Source organism: Vanessa tameamea, chromosome 22 (genome assembly GCF_037043105.1).
Source record: "Vanessa tameamea isolate UH-Manoa-2023 chromosome 22, ilVanTame1 primary haplotype, whole genome shotgun sequence".
In the NCBI taxonomy this organism is placed as follows: domain Eukaryota; kingdom Metazoa; phylum Arthropoda; class Insecta; order Lepidoptera; family Nymphalidae; genus Vanessa; species Vanessa tameamea.
Genome location: NC_087330.1, coordinates 7,760,683 through 7,779,166, shown reverse-complemented (window position 1 = coordinate 7,779,166; position 18,484 = coordinate 7,760,683). Strand labels below are relative to the sequence as shown.

The 18,484-nt window shown below is 31.0% G+C and overlaps 1 protein-coding gene across 1 annotated transcript in view; it reads right to left on the bottom strand.

Moving 5' to 3' along the window:
• LOC113397644 (transcription factor SOX-6) overlaps positions 1–12,758 on the bottom strand; it is a 179,234-nt gene extending 166,476 nt beyond the window's left edge. Inside the window, exon 1 of the mRNA XM_064218462.1 lies at positions 12,694–12,758. The gene's annotated coding sequence lies outside the window, so the exon portion shown is untranslated. The remainder of the gene's footprint in view (positions 1–12,693) is intronic.
• Between the last annotated feature and the right edge of the window lie 5,726 nt (positions 12,759–18,484).

Genomic DNA, 18,484 nt, shown 5'->3' with positions numbered 1-18,484 from the left:
AAAGCTAGTAAGGAATATTTGTTAAGGCTAATCTTGTAACAAATGGACCGACTTTGATAGAACTTTCGTTTGTCTCGTGGAAAGGTTAAAGGTTATCGAATAGAGCGATAAACTTACTGGGAATAGAGCAATTAACATTGCACGCAAGTGAAATTACAAGCAACGACTAGTTACGAATAGATTTAGAGAAGCTAAATCTTTGAGTTACTTAATTTATTTATAATTGATTGAAATTAATGACGGTTACATTTATGTTAGCAAATTTAATTCTTTCCATTTGATTTATATTTTGACTACTATTAGGCAACAAAACAAAGTCTAATCATGTGTTTAAAATCCAAGATCCGAAATTTCGATGAAACGATGAAAAAAATACTTAATTTTTTTTTATAAAATAGGACCAAATAAAATTTTAAAATAAATAAACCATTTTATATACTATAAGAAGCTAAATTAAGTTTAGAATTAAGTGAGGTCGCATCCTTTCATTGTTCTGTATGCTAGCTCTTTTAATCAACTTATAACCACTGCCAGACCACATAGGGTTTAAGACTTAAACAATATGCAAGCTAGAATTACGTAACAGATCATGCAGTTAGATGCGCGCGAGACCCCCGCGGCGCGCGCGCATCTGATCCGGCTAACGAGGACCGAACAATGTCTCTATTAGCTTATTCTGGGGTTTTAGATTGGAACTATGAAATATTTAGAGATGATTTCTTTTAAAAATTAATAAATCGATGAAGATCTTGATTTCAAATTTAATACAATATAAAGTACATTAGGTGCAAGGCTGATTTTTGTTATAGACGTAGAGGGGTGTTTGAATATAATTAGCAATACCTTGTTTTCAATAATTATAAATACGTACTACAATTATATTGTCAGCTTACTTTGCTTATATTATAATATTAAACTTATATATTTATTTTCATTATAAAATTTGGTAACAATGATATTGTTAAAATTAATCATTTTTCCCGACTTAAAAATAATGTTCTTTTTTTCGTATGTTTGATTGTATGTTTGTGCATTCGCTTTCACTGGGAAGTAGTATGTTTAACTGAATAATGACATCAGTTTGATTTAAATTATAACTATCTTTTAACGCCCTATTTAAAGATAAGATCAGATAGTTATCTTGGCGTATGCAAAGTCAAATCAAACTACTATTTTTTTGTCATTTTAAATTAAGAATTAATTCCATTCGACTCCTTTCCTTTCTCTGTGGAACCGTACGACGATCGTTCCCCTTATACTATGCAAATAAAGTTAGTAGCAAAAACAAAGCGAAACACGGTAATTACACTTGGTGGAAAATTAACTGACATCGATACGGCGTACATGCTCTCGGCCGTGAACGTGGACGTAATGAGTCGATATCGCGTTTAGTGCACGGCAGTGTAGTTAAAATGTTTTTTTTTTGTTTTTTTAATGAATTAAGCCGGTCATTGTATGGAGTTGGAGTAATTTATATGAATTTGTTTATATTTTATAATGTAATGAAGTGTAGTGTGTTGATTTATCGAAGACAATTTATATCCGTTATATTGATAAGAAAAATATATTAAGTATTAATTTTGCATCTGATCCGTGCTAACGTTGCATATAGAAACGTTGTGTTTAAATATGATCATGTCATTTTAATCTCAATGCGTTTAAGGGATATTGTTTTTAAAGATTTTAATTATGTCAATTAATTTTAATTAATTTGTTTGTAGAATTAAAAAAAATAAGAAAAACTTTATTGTAACCAAAAAATTACTACAGTATAACATCAATTTAAAAAGATAGACTTAAAATGTAGAGTAGTTTTTAATTTATATATTTATATATATTGTATTATTTTATGTAACTGTTTATTTTCTAATACATAATAATATGCAGACGTCTTCATATAATTTATACGGAGACGTACATATATTATTTTTAACTAGCTGTGCCCGCGACTTCGTTCGCGTTGTTTGAATTTAAGTTATTTGGATATTGTAGCGTGATTTTATTTTTATTCTAAATATAATTCTAAAGTAAAACTAGACTAAGTTACTCCTCATTACATCCGCTATCTGTCAGTGAAAGTCCCGTCGAAATCTGTTCAGCCGTTCCAGAGATTAGCCGGAACAAACAGACAGACAGACAAAAATTGTAAAAAATGTTATTTTGGTACATGTACCGTGTATATATATGCATTTAATAAAAATGGGTTATTTTAATATTACAAACATACACTCCAATTTTATTATATGTATAGATGTAACTGACAATTTATCTTCGTGTTAATTAATAGCTAGCTTCCCTTATTCTAATTACTTGACTGGCAGTAAGTTTTGACCTCAAGTTTGTTTAACAGTAATCTGAAAACTCACACACAACATATAAGATCTCAACTAAAGGTGGCAGGTTTAGTCATCATCACACCTGTGATCATCAGCATCGTCGCCTAGGAGTGAGATATTTTTAAATCTCCTATTCTTTTTAAATGGAAAATCATCTACTTTGTACTACACGTGTTTTTTCTGTAATGGCAAAATGGAAGAAAAACGTCTTAATCCGAGTGTATCTGTGGGGATCCTTAAGCGTCCGTAAGGGTCCGTGGTAGTCGAAAGAACTAACGTAGGCTCTGTGTTGATATTTCTACGTATTGAACACTATATTGGTGACTAAATTATAAGTAGGTATTTAAAATATTATTAATAATCTTTAAAAATGTTTTTATCGTCCCACCTGGTACTATTTTAGAAGCCATTTGTAAAATAAAGAAACGCGATCTCTGTAAGCGAGGGTTAACTTCGTACGCCACATAAATTTGCTAGCAAAGGGTTGTAAATTCCTGAATCCCCTTTAGTTCAGTGATATATGGCGACCTATATAGCTTGACCTGCCCCATCTCCCTATTTCAATATCAGTAAAGAGAAAATCGGGGTGAACTTGTGGATGTCCCGAGACCAGATTGTAATGGTTGATTTTTTATAAACACGAATGAAAATTTCAAGACTATAAGATATGTTTTCGATCCCTTTATTTTGATAATGGATTGGACTATCGGCTAATCGATCTTTTCCGGTGTATCTTATTTAGATCACTTTACCTTTTTAATATTTAATGTTTATGTAAATATTTATAAAGTGGAATTTAGCACATATACAAGAAGTAAACCTTTTTTTTATTTTATCACTAGTTTTATGACGTTACTTTTTATACGTTTTATATTGGGAATTTCAATATTAATATATTCTCATAGATATTTCTGAAGTTCTAAATTTTATTTATTTTCTCAGTCAAATAATTTAAATAGATATATGTTTAATGGTGATAAATATTCTATGTTATTTTGATAATTATTAATATTGCATAATTTTAATTGATTTATTTACTGTCGTTTATTATTTTTTGATTATTATATAAAAAAACACTTAATTGTATCAATATAATTGTTGTGAACAAGCCATGTACACGTGTTTAGGAATCATACATAAAACTTTAAGTAGATTTTACAGCGCGAGTGAAGGTTTTATAACATAATATTATTATGTTACTGCTGTAATTGCTGTTTTGCTATTTATATGAAAACCGCATGCGTAACCGTTTTGATGTTAAACATTATATATATATATATGTTTTACATCGTATTATAAATGCTATAGTTATATATATTTAATAGATATACACATACAGTTCAGTCAGTTTATCTGGATGCGTTTTGTCCGAACATGTCGTTCCGTTATGTAGGTATATTTGAACGCTCATGTCATCTTTATTTATAATGTTAATAAAACAGCAATAAGGGCCAGACTGACTGTATCAGGGCCTCCGCGCAATTAATTTTTAAGGCCCCCTTTCAAGCTTTCTTAAATATATTCATTCCTTTAATTTTATTTATTAATATGACGGTTTTTTTACTATAATATGATGATATACAATTTCCCAATTTTGGCCCCAGTCCATACGGGTCCCTAGGCAATTATCTCCACTGCCTAATTTATAATCCGGATCTCGCCGCAAAAGCACAACGATGAACGGGCCTTAAAATGTGAAAGCCGCTCCGATCCTGACCCCTTGAGCTATTGTCGTCACCGTGACCATAACCAAACTGGGGAAAGGGGAAAACAAGCATAACAAGTATTCAAATAATAATCTTCATTTAATATTAATGTCACATTAATCGTAATTACATTAAGTCTAACTGAATAACTAATGTACGGTCGCAACAATTACTTAAAATTAATCCTAGCTATAAACATCTATCGGAAATGTTACATACAAAATGGATCCCTATTTCACGATACGGTAGTATTTTTTACTTTTTAAGTTCGGAGGTGAAAACATGAGGTCCCATTAAGGTATTGACTCGGTCAGACATGCGCGCGGTCCGCAATAATTCACAAAGAAATCCTGCCAATATACGTAGTGTTTGGTCATAGATTAAAAAACTTACAGACTAGGGCAAAGGCAAATAAAAAAAATATTATAATCAAATATAGAGTAAGATGGCTTAGCGATTTGAACACAAGAATGATAAGCGAGGCTACAAATTTTCATGTGTTTAATTTGTGCTGCATGTGTATCCACCATTCCGAGTTCGAGCAGTATAGCGGTACAAGCTCTAAACCTCGTAAAGTGGAAGGCTTTTGTTCAGTTGTAGGACATTTACAGGTGTTTATTTTTTGTTTTAAACCTACATTAATTCTTATTAAAGCAAAAGTGTGCATTCGTTTACACCTCTATCACACAACAACCGACAAACGCATAAATATATTTTTTGCAATATGCAAAAATTATGTTTCTTGGAAAAAAAATCAAAACAGAAAACCGCTAATTAAAACTTGAATAGTAACAATATATGTAGCTATTACATAAATTACATAAGCCATGAAAATATATTGCTTTACATTGCATTTGACGTTAATGGTGAGTGTTGACCTGATATTTTTTATGTAATGGACGACAGACGGGGCAAATGTCAAGTAGTGCGAACTGATGTTAAGTAGTCACCACCGCCACCTTTATCATCCGTATATCATCCGGATTATCAACTAGCCACCAGCCTTAGGAGCTAAGATTTTATGTTCCCTGTTTCCTGTCTCATTCAGAATTCAAACCCGAACACAATTGTAAGTATTGCTGTTCGGTGGGAGCCGAGTTAAACGATGATTTCTGGTTCAAACCCAGGCAGGCACCACTGAATTTTCATGTGCTTTATTTTGTGTTTATAATTCATATCGTGCTCCGCCGTAAAGGAAAACATCGCGAGGAAACCTGCATGTATCTAATTTCAATTAAATTCTGCCACATGTGTATTCCACCAACCCGCATTGGAGCAGCGTGGTAATATGCTCCAAACCTTCTCCTCAAAGGGAGAGGAGGCGTTGGCCCAGCAGTGGGAAATTTACAGGCTGCTAATTTAAACAAAAAAGTGCTGTTCGGCGGTATAACATCTGACCAGTGGGTACCTACCCAGACCTACCACCAAATCAATAAGCAGCATCGTCTATATCAACTCACGATAATAGATAGTTTTATAATATTATAGTTATTAATAATTATGAAAATGTATTTTTCTATATTTAAATTTAAATAACAAAAAATATAATTATACATAATAATATCTTCTGAATCATTTTATTTCCAGTTAAACTTTCACCCCAATAATGTTTATTGTGATAGTTAGTAACATCTTGATCAAATTTGAATTCGTCGGGCCCGAGGATTTCTTTCAAAAAAGATTCATCTTCTAAATCCTCATTAAGCATGAATCTACAGAAAGCAACTCTTCTTTCAGCATCCTCTTCGTAAATAACGTGCACAGGATTAAAATGATAATACAAAATATCTTAATTGTAACTTAGCTATTGAACTGTTTATGTATCTAAATTTAATTTAAACGATTATGTTTTTAAAATAATCTGCAGAACAAGTTTCATAATGATTTTTTTTGTTTTTCAGGCATATTTGAGTGAAAAAAATAAAATAAATATTGAAATAACATCGTTTTCCGTCTCGCATTTTTAAATTTTGACCGATAATTATTGTTTAAATATTGAAAAATATCCAGTGTTTAATCGTGTTTATAAATCAGAAGAAAAAATACATTTTAATTGATACTTTTTTTAAAATACATTTTTGAAGTTGCATTTTTGACTTATTTTGAAAAAATCTAAAAAACGCGATAACTCAAATATGGTTCACTTTTGCATCATGCATATAGGGGTTAAAATTATCGCAAATAGTCACCCCTATTACCTCCTAACGGGAATACGTCGAATTACCAATAATCCTGTATAAAACTTTTTATTGCACGTCTTATTACTGGCATTACAAATTTGTATTAAAAAGTTGTTTAAATTAAAAAAAACAGATTTTTTATCTTAAATAGATAAGGCGCTTGATTTTATATCTATGTTTTGTATTAATACGCCATAAAAATTAAATATATTCGTATGGAGCAAGTTTTTAAATACTAATAATGTATCAAAACTTTATCTTTATCGTGAAACTAGTGATTACCTGTAATTTTGTCTATCTATATATACTAGCCGTTCTTTCATCGGTGGAAATTAAGAGAAAAAGCAACTTTAGCAAATTATAACGGCTGTATCTGCTTAACTCTTTTATAATTATTCTGATGGTACCATCCTGTCCATTTAGCTTTAGGAAGTACCAATATATTATGTCAAAAATATAACATTTTAAATTTGTTTTTTGTACATATTTAATAGTATTTATAAAACCCTACGTAAATCTATATTAATATTATCAAAAAAGCTAAAATATGCTTGTTTGTATGGAGGGGGTTATCTCCGGAAACAATGGACCGATTCTTTAAAAAAACACTGGTAGAAAACTACATTATTCCTAAGTTAGCACTTAGCCACTTAGCGTATCAATTATATTTACATAATATCAGTTTCTTTAATAATAAAATGCACCCGCGTTAAGCCGGGGGGGGGGGGGGGGGTTTGCTAGTAACAGTAATAGCACACGCAAGCGAAATTTCTAGCAACGTCGTTAATGAAAATGTTGCTAATTGAACTATTTTTGTTCATTAATTAAAATAATAAAGAATGATCGTTATTTTTATTAATAATTACAAATAAACAATTCCTCTTATAGCATTGCCTGTATACCTTTCGTAGATATCACGCGTCAACAAACAGATACACATCGTTTCTGTTTCTTATTCTATATGACATCAAAGGAGCCGGCAGTTGGCATTACTCAGGACGGATACAATATACTGATCGGTATTTTATCGACGCCGAGGGATGTACTTAAGTTTAACAATTTTAATAAAATATGCGTCCGTGAAAAGTGTGCTCTTCGAACAATTCGAGAGATTATTGATTATTATTTTTATTTCAGTATAAACATTTCACGTCCGAAATTTATCTTTAATTTAATGAAATAGTCTAATAAGATTAGTGTTTAATAAGTTTTTGATTAAGATTTCCTATTGAGACATTGAATTTTCACGTGCTTTATTTGTGTTTATAAGTCATCTCGTGTTTAGCAGTAAATTCTGACACATATGCATCAACCTAAATCGGAGCAGCTTGTGGGAAAACAATTCCAACCCTCTCCCCAAAAGGAGGATGGCCTAAAAATTTAATCTAATATATTTTTCTTTTAAACATTTGTATCGAAAGTCCTAATGTAAGTATTACAAAAGGTAAATTTATGTATTGTTTCCGTAAAAATTAAGAGTGAGCCAGTGTAAATGGTGACTCGGATAAATAAGGATCGTTTACGTTGTAAAAAAACTTTTGACATTTAATATGAAATAAAAGCAAGACGCGAACGCATTTGACATTTCATCTTCGAAAGTAACAAAAAACCTAACATAAGGCGGAAAATGTAGCTCGGTGCAGAAAATAGACTAATCTTGATAATTGATCGGATCACTGACCCGTTCGTGTGTAATCTTGTATTTTAATATTTACCGCGAGATAATTTTTTATTGGAATGTAAATTTTTCGCATTCTCGAGCGACAGGTTTCGTTGTATGTTCGTTTTTTTTTTTTTACTTAAATAAAATTTAAGTATGTTTAATTTTTGCTGAATTTATATTTTCAATGTGTTTTCTAAATATTCTACATTTAATTGGTTTAAGTACTTTTTTATTGTAAATATAATACAGACGTGGCAACTTAAAACATTAATTGAATATCATTTCTTAGATAACAAAGTCAATAAGGCATCAAACGATACTATGTTGGAACATTTAAAAAATGTCGAAGGCTGAATGCGGAATGCAGTTTGATATGGCCACTTCTGATGATCACGAATGCTTCAGTTACTTCATGACGACCTCTGTGGTCGAGTAGTGTGTGCAACGGTTTTCATGGATACGCCACTCCGATATCCTGGGTTCGATTCCCGGTCGAGTCGATGTAGAAAAAGTTCATTGGTTTTCTATGTTGTCTCGGGTCTGGGTGTTACCGTCGTTACTTCTGATTTCCATAACACAAGTGCTTTAGCTACTTACATCGGGATCAGAGTAATGTATGTAATGTTTTGCAATATTTTATAATTTATATTTTATATATATTTATGCCTGTATTTAACGAAATGTTATTGTAGCAACCGATTGTTTTTGAGTTACAACTAGCGAGCCGTTAAAGTCCGAAAAATCTTACGTCACATACTTATCGAAACGCTTTTATATGACAATTCTATCACTCGTAAGCAAAACGAATCGTTATTATATTGATTAATGATTTATAAACTAGTATAAATATGCATATTTAACGAGAATAAAACGGCTTGCCATATTAAAATTAATATAAAATAAATCAAAACCCGACAATTAGTTTTCTTCTATAAAATCATTAATGTTTTTTTCATCATAGAACTTTTCAAATCATTAATTCTTCAAATCAGACATCAAAAATGTCCAATCTATAGTCGTTCCTAGTTTTAATACCTTTCATAATATTTATTGTAATAAATTTACGTAAAGAAATTTTATGACGATAAAATAGTCATATTTTAACACGAACTTAGAGTTCATTGGCACAACTTGACATCAAACAGACTTTTATACTTATCAGAAATGAACACTACGATTATCTATGTATTATTCAATTTTAAAATATACACGAATTGTTTTTGAGTTAACATTTATTTTATGTACGATTATATTGAGCGTGAAATTATGCGGATTGTATTCATGAATCAATAATGATATAGTATTAATGTTGTGTATATTCAATAAGGTTCCAAATGTTATTGGAATTATTATTTGATATATTTTTTGATTAATATTAGAAAGCTTATCGGGTGAAGTGTATATCCATCTCTTGGGCTTCCTGGGCTTAACTAGCTGGGCTGGGCCAGTAATAAATTATTAAGTTTTTCTAATAGAGTTCTAAAGAAATTTAGAGGTTAGAATCCTTTGATTAAAATGGGGGGGGGGGGTTAACTAGCGCATTTCATGCCGGTTCTTTTCGGAATCTACTTTCCGGACCGGTACCTTTACATTTAATTCAATACCTACTACTACATGATTCAAAAGTGCTCTTATGAACCTCCTCGAATAAAGAATATTTTGAGTTCAGTTATATTTTATTTATATTGTTCTTGCATAATGATGGGCTATTATTTAAATAGACACGTAAGGGTACGGAACCGAATTACTTTGTTTGTACCTGCCTTAGAAAATCTTTTAACTCCTATTTAAACATATTTAAAAGTAGTAATTAAGAATAAATTCCAGCGTATAGGTATATAAATAGTTTACCACCCATTAAAAAATTAAGATAACGTATTTTATACGCCCCAAATTAGCAACATTTTCCTAAATTTGGCTAAACCACTAAATCGATTTCGACGAAACTTGGTATGAAGCTAACTTCAACCTCAAGGAAGGACATAAGCTAACCTGACGACCAACGCCTAAAACACGAGCGAAGTCGCTGGTAGCAACTATTATTGTATATAATTTTATTTATGAATTATGTACGATACTCTAGATTTTATAACAAATGCGTTTTCTATTCAATGGGTTTTGAACTATATTTTATACGCTGTCTTACGCAATACGCGAAATATAGTTTGTTGTTTATTGCATATATTTATGTAGTTAATTCAAATATATAATGAAAATACTAATGCTACTAAAATACTAATATTACTAAGGGGTAATCTCTGGAACTAATGGAACAATTGTACAAAAAAAAAATCGGGCATATAAATCTTCCTCTAGAATCAATCTATCTATTGAAAAAACGGCATCCAAATCCGTTGTGTAATTTTAAAGTTGTACATCATGTACGAATATAACTAATGTAATGTTACCAGAACGAAAAGTTCGGGTATAAATTATATTTATGTCATATCAATTTCTTTAGTAATACATTATATCCGCGCGAAACCGAGGCGGTCGCTAGTTTTCTATAAAAATACTTTTGGGATTAGTTCAACAATTTGTTTATCTTCTGATGTTTGTCTATAGTGAAGTGAGTTCTGAAGTTGACCAGAAATGGATATTCGACAATATACATATTTTAAAATCCTTAGTATTCAATAATGTCTGTGTTTAAAAGGCGTTAGTATAAGACAAATAACAATTTTATATTTATTTCTTTAGACACATTCACTTAAATTGAAATTTAATGTTATTGAAATCTTTAAAATTAACATTTTGTTTTCCTCATTTAAATTGAATCGTATATATATCCGTTATAATTTATTGTCATCCGTCATAAATATATATAAAATCTCTGAGTGATGCCTTATACTATAGATATGAGCATAACTTTTCACTACAAAATGCGCTGATCGTAAACAGCTTTCTATTTTTATGTAAAAAATTCTTACAATAATCTCGTAATAGGCACATAGGGAACCAATAGAAAAAAAAATTAATTAATTGAACCAAACGAACCGCGAAATCTACGAGCTGATGATGCCATAATTATTTATTTAACGGTTAATATTCATTCACGGCCGTATTCAATTCAATATCGCACTCGAGAACGGAAAGCTCTTCGAAATTCAAATTGTGGAATCTTTTTTAAATCCATGTCTGCTAACGTAAAGCTGGTTCCACACGGTACATTTTTTTTACACGATTATGCTAATGTGACACAAATGTTCGACATTTTTCGTTTCTCACGGCTGGCGACACCGGGTCTAGGAGCGTTGACCGCGGAGGAAATGAGAAAAAGTCAGAAGCCTTATCGAATTGATTGCCGCTGTCGATTTATGAACAGTATTTGTGTTGTGTTTAATTACTGTGAAATATCTTGTCCGAGCTGATTAGGCGATTTCTTTTTTTAAATGTTTACGTGTGTACGGTGACTTATGATTTTTAAGAATCTTAAAAAAGTCACTCAATTGTTTTTTTTTATTCAAATATTTTATAGTTATTTACTTTAACTCTCAGTGGTGAAGATAAACATTGTTAAAATCTGTATATATTATCCGCCGTATTACCAGTGTATCTGAAAATGTCATACAATTTTCCTTAAGAGGAGAGCTCTTTGTCCAATAAACATTTACTATAATAATATTTGGACTTCAAATTAAGATTTTAGTCCAGATTATTATTGAATATCTAAAAGAAAGCCGCGTGTAAACGCATCTCATTCAAATCTACCTTAGGATGATTCCGATACTAACCAAAATCAGTATTTTTCGTTTGGACTCCCCACAAAGGTTCGTACGGGATAGTAATTAGCAAATGGCTGAAGATTGGCGCCAATACTTCGATGCATGTTTTTTTTTATTATGTCTTTCTACTTAATGGCTTGGACTCGGGTTTTCTGGTCTAGAACTTTTTTTATAACAAAACTTTGAAAATAACTATTTTAGACATAAAATTATTTAATAGTTAAAATAATTATTTAGAGAAACGTTTTATGATATATTTAAAAACGATTAACTCAGATGTTAGAACAACAATCATAAATATCTTATTAAGACATAAATAATACTATGTTATGGCCACCATCGAAAAAACCATTTTACATTGAACTCTTAACTAGAATTGTTAATAAGTAACTCGAGTTCAACTAAACTAGTCATAGTGTTGCTATAACAGAAAAATAAAATTCAACAATAAAACTGTGCTCTAACAAGCAATCAGAAATACGTAATCAAGCAACTTTGTTATTTTAGTAACATGTTGTAAAGGTTTTTTTTTATAGGTTTCCAACGGTATCGAATATAGTGCTATTACCGAACAATATTACAGTTGAACATTTTTATAGAGGTCTAATGAATTAATTGTTATGTTAAAACATTAGTTACGCGTTTATAATTAATATTGGTTAATCTTATTGACTAGTATGCTTCGTAACAGACTGTAAATTTGTGGAAAGATTTGCAGCTCAGCTAGGCCCCCTGTTCCAATGGGGTTGGTTAATACAAGTGCATTATATGCGACGCATACAGCGGGATAATTCTACGTTTACGACACTATTCCGATTCAAATACGACGGTATCGCAACTGGATCGTTGTGTGAATAGACAAGAAAAACGGTTAAACGATTACGTTTTTATTCGATTGCGATAATCACTAAATTGGCAATTTATTAGTAGAATTGACCACAAATTGAACATTCAAATTAAAACTCTATGGTGATTGCTTGTGTTTTAACGATTCACCTAGGTCTCTATGTACCTGAGCATGTTTATGAAGTATTTTATATGGTATCTGTGTTGTTTGTTTTTATATGATATACGTATACATACCTGATCAAACATGAAGTTATAAATCGGGTTCTTCAAAGTCGTACATCTCGCTATTGTATATCTGAAACAAAAAAAAAAACAGCTCAGTATTCGAAATATATATATATTCAATGTTTTAAATAAATTCATCAACATCTTAGAAGTTCTGGGGTATTTTTAGCTAAGGGATGTTTCGTTAAGTACACCCGTCAATAGAGCCTCTAAAGACCTCGACCTACTTATTGAAAGAAGATCGGCAACCCCGGAAGGCTTGCAAATATGACTACGCTCGTTTCTTGAAGGTTTCCAAATTCGGTCCTATTGGTTTCGAAAAACCGCCGGCGAAAGATGTTTCCAGAGTGGTTGCAGTCCCAGAGGGTTGATATGAGGCAACCATCATTCCCAATAGCAATACGAATGATGAACACGCTGCAGTTACAATATTAGGCAATGAAATTTCTCAAATCAGTAAATTGAATTTTGTAAATCATAGAAACAATGTAATTTCAGTCCCCCGAAAAGACGGTGTGGGTACCGCTGGTTTTTTAGTGGTTATTCCGGTGCCTTCACATACCCCCCAAACCATGTGGGTGAAACGTAAAGGCGTTTTTCCTGCGAAAAAAAAGAAGCGTTGACAAACTCACTTAGTATTTATGTAAGACTAATAGAAATAAAAACATTTGAATATAATAAGGCATAATATTGATCGGCACTAAAACAACTACGAATGTTTTTTTAATCAAAGTCGAATTAGCTATTTAAACGAAAGTTATTTTTTAATTTGATGGCTAAACATTTATAATAACAACGTAATTTTTATCGCAATCGCATTAAAACAATCACGGTTATCGGGTTATAAAAATATTTTTCTAATGACATTATGTTTCATAGCTAGGAGTTCCCATACGAATTATAAAAAAAAACTATATAAACGTCCGCAATCAAAGCGAGTTATGCTTTGTGATACACCGTGGAAATTGTGATCGCTACCCGCCATCGATTGGAGGGGTAATTTAAAAAAAAAATACAAAAATTACCTCAGAACAAAGGAGCCGCCGCTTTGGTAAAATTCGCAGATTACCGCGGCATGCGATAAAACCAATACGCGTATAGTGATGTCGGAGAGAAATGGTCCGTGTTTATATATAAAACTTATTTGGAATTAATTTAACTACTATAGTCGAATAATAGATGGCGCTACTAGTACTTTAAATCGCGCTTACACTTCCATGCCATTATTTACATATATACAAATTATATGCCTGTGTATCTGTATGAGGTTATTAGGCTACAATATGGTATCATAAAAATTGATACTTACTGTAAACTGTAATTACTATTCTTCTATACTAATAATATTAATGAAAAATTAACTATGTCTCTCTGTCTGTCTGTTGCTCTTTTACGCCCAAAAATCATCGAATCGAATTCGATTAATTTTATGACTAAATACGGCCAACTCCTAAAACGCGAGCAAAACCGCGGGAGACTAGTTTGGTGTAACGAATGATAACAAGAAAATCTACCGATATTTGCTAATCAATAATATATTGTGTACAATATAAAGTTATAAAAGGTCAATAAATATATTAAATAATTATAATATACATTTAACATTAATAATCAGGTAAGAATAAAAGCTTTTCCATTCCCAGAGCTCGGTATTCAAACATTTCAACAAATAAACCAAAATGTGAAAATATAATTAGTAAGATGAAATGGCTACCGAAAGTAGGCAGAATGTTTCAAAGGAAATATCTTTGTTCGAAAGAACGTAAGCGAAAAGTAGAGGATAAATGAATTTTCATTTTTCTGAAAAAAAAAAAACAATCACGATACCTGGATAGTTAGATTAAAGAATGAATGAAAGAATGAGAACTGAAGAGCGAGTGTAGCCAGCGTTTCCTTTGCAAATGCAGGATTCGAAAAAGCCGAATAATTCTAAAAGCTCGCTGTTGACACACAAAGCTCCAAGTTTTCGCTCTCCGACGCTGAAAGAAAGCTGAAAATTACAACTTTCTATGAATTTGTTGCCTTTGAATGATACAAGAGCTCGGGATTGAGAATCAACTCGAACATTTTTTTGTAATTTTATTTCATCCTTACTTATTTTATTTCATGCTGTGTGGATTGTTATATGGTAACACTGAAAATATATTATCATTGTATGACATCTGATTTACATATGTATTTTTTGTATCTTATTTAAATATATAATTTGATCTTAATATTTATTCGATTGACGTATTTAATTATAAATATATGCAAATTTTGTTGATCTTTTATTAATTATTATAAATGGCAACATTATCTATATGTATTGTGTATAAATTATATAGAATGTGAAATATATTAAAGGCCGTATTTAATATCTTGTAAGAAACACGAACAAATATATATTTAAAAAATAAAAATAATCATTACTATTTTTTTTTATATTAATGATTTTTTTTTTGTTTTCACAGACGGATTGGTTATCAATAATCAATTTTCGGTAAAATAAATGATTAATGTAATTAAAAAAAGAATACATACATTTACGTGCACATTCTATCCCAAAACGTCTCACACTTACTTCCCCAAATTTATGTCACAGCGTCAAAGGCTGTTTACACTCTCGCTACCCTCTGCAAGCGGGAATGTAAACGAGGCCTTACCTAAACGACCAGTCCTCATCGTTGTCACTATAAAAGACAAAGTGTCAAGATGAAAGGGGCCGACGAAGATTGTCGTATTGTATCTTCACTCGTTAGCCGTATCAGGAGATTTATTTAGCGATTAATTGTAGTCAAGGAGTGAACGGCTCTTGAACTGTCTATATATATTTTTTTTTTATATAAACTCAATTAATATAAATATATATTATATATTTTGTTAGAATACATTGCGTAGTTTGTGAAATAATATTATTCTTTATATACAATATTTTATTTTTTCCATTGCTTCATGACGAAATCTCTTTGTGCTTTTTTTTTTTTAATTAGTATTTTTAGGATGAATTCTTTAATTATTTGTATCAAGTTGACTTTATTTGAAATTTGATAGTTTTGCGTAATGGGTATACATATACTAACAGTCAGAAAGACATTATGTTTGTAGCATTATACATATATGTATGATTAAATGTATTTAATATGACTAGAACTTTACCTTCAAGCAATAACAATTAATATATATCAACGCGATATGAATTGAATTAAACATCAGAAATACATTATTGAAAAATTCAAAACAAAATATTTAATTCAAGTATGTTTTAACGAGCACATTAGAACTGTCATTATATATGATTTTACTAAATTTATAGTTTACACACAGTTTTATATTACGTACATTCTATATAAAAGTCAACACAACTCAAAGCTATTTGCCATAGTATATAATATATAATATATATCCGCGGTCTCCAAACATAAACTCGTAAACTTAACCTATTTATCGGTTTTCGACCTTCTACTAATGTCGTTCTATGATTAAATAAATCACAATATGGATAATTGTAGACGACCTTTTTTAAAGTTATCTATTGTAGACCTCTGTTTATTTCAACCCCCAATACCTTATTTCGCTCACTTGGACCCCTGTGGGTCATCCTCGATATAGACTCGACAACTTCAGTAGTACTTAACTTGATCTATATAAAATCGTATTCAGTAATAAGATTTTTATTTATCAATCATTATTTAACATCAGATTGAAACTTAGTTATTGGCAAAGTTAGAGGTAAACATATAAAAAAGTGTTGTCCGTCCATTTATAACGCATAGCTATAGCATAGCTGTTTGTAGCAAACACGGGCAATAACATATTGTTAATGCCTAATACACACACACACTTGAAAAATAACTATGGAATATAATATTGTATAATTTTTGTAAATATTAATAACGTGTTCACATGCTGTACACGATGATTAAGAAACACTCAAAGAAGGGAACGGGACTGTCAATCCTTATTACAGATTTTTTTTATAACCTAGCGAGGAGTACAGTACTACACCCAATTGAATGAAATAAGATTAATTTGTACAAACCAATTATAAAATTAAACTGCTCTGTTCAATATAATATCAATATTTTTTATACTAAATTGTAAGCCATAAAATTAATTAAAAGTATTTAATTTAATCAATGTGGTTTTAGTCTAATAAGTCATAATTTTAACATAGAATGTAGGTAAATTACAGTAACATACTAACAAACAAATACATAAAAAATAATATTTATACTAAAAATACTTCTATACTAATATTATACACGCGAAAGTAATTCTGTCTGTTACTTTTTCACAACCAAATATCACTGAACCGAATTTGATGAATTTCGTAACCTTGAACCCCAAGGAAAGATAATATGCTACTTTTTTATATCTAAAATCTACGAACAGCTAATACGCGGACGAAACATAGAGAGAAAACTTTTTTACTGAGCAAACTTGAAATTTAACGAACGATAAAGGCTAGTTTAAGTTTAACATCTGACGACCGACCCTTAAACGCGATTTAAGCGACGTTAGTATAAAATATAAATACTAACGTAATAATTGTTTTTAAATTGATCGCGTATTCCTCACGTACAACAATTATTCTAAATATTTAAATAACATAATAGCAGTTGAAGAAATCCTATGATATTGAAAATCTATGCTCCTCCCACAGTAAAAATATTTAGGAATAATTCTGGAAAAAAAACTCGATACTCACCGCAGAAATCGTTCGGAAAAATTCTGAAAGTAATAAATGACAAATATAATTGCTATAATATTAAATCCCATATCACCATTGGGTTTCGCCATTTCGGGTGGGGTACGGAGTTCTTACAAAATCAAATAAAATTTTCTTCAGTCTCAGTTTAAATAACATAATAGCAGTTGAAGAAATGATAACATTTCGTTAACTCGTTAGATGAAGCGGTTCGTTTTTATTCGTTGCCGTAAATGCAACAATAGAGCGATTACTTCTCAGTTAGCACGTGAATGGAACGCGAATTCTTTTGAAGAGTTATATTACAATCTCGAAAGGCTGGTCTAGTCGTTTGTTGCTTTCTAAACTTAGGTAAGTTGATTTTTTTTTTTAATAATTGTTTTCTTTGTAGTTCAATATATTTGCCCTCTTTTTATTTCACTTAACAAAGAGCTGAGTTGAGTGTAGATTGTGTTAATCTTAGCCCGAGATTGCGGGTTCAAATCGGCACTTCTCTGAGTTCAGGTGAGTGTGCTTAATTCGTATTTATAATTTATATAATTCATTTCCTGCTGTAAGAAAGCACTGTGGGAACATCTGGCTCATATATATTATATGTTCATATGTATTTATGAACTTCAATTGAAGTCTGAGCAAGCACCAATCAAGCCCCGCAGTTTTCGCCCAGTAGTGGGATATTACTGGCCATTACAACTATACTGTTATTAATATTTGTGTGTATGTATGTTGAAACTTAATGACAATTAACACTTACTTCGCAGCACTTTCCATTCCATCTTTATCATTGTAATAAGTCTGACTAGCAGCCTGTAAATATCCCACTGCTGGGCTAAGGCCTTCACTCCCTTTGAGGAGAAGGTTTGAAGATAATTCCACAACACAGTGGCAGGATTTCTTTAAAATTATACACATGTTTATACAATGTTTTCTTTCACTGCCGCGCTTAAATGAAGCACACGGAAATTCTGTAGTGCTTGCTTGGGCTTGATGCCGTAATCATCGGTTAAGAAGCACGTGTCGTAACCACTCAGCCATCAGGGCCCAATAAGTCTACATCAGTAAAATAAAGAAATTCTCAAGTATTTCCCGTTTTATTTCATCACCTACACC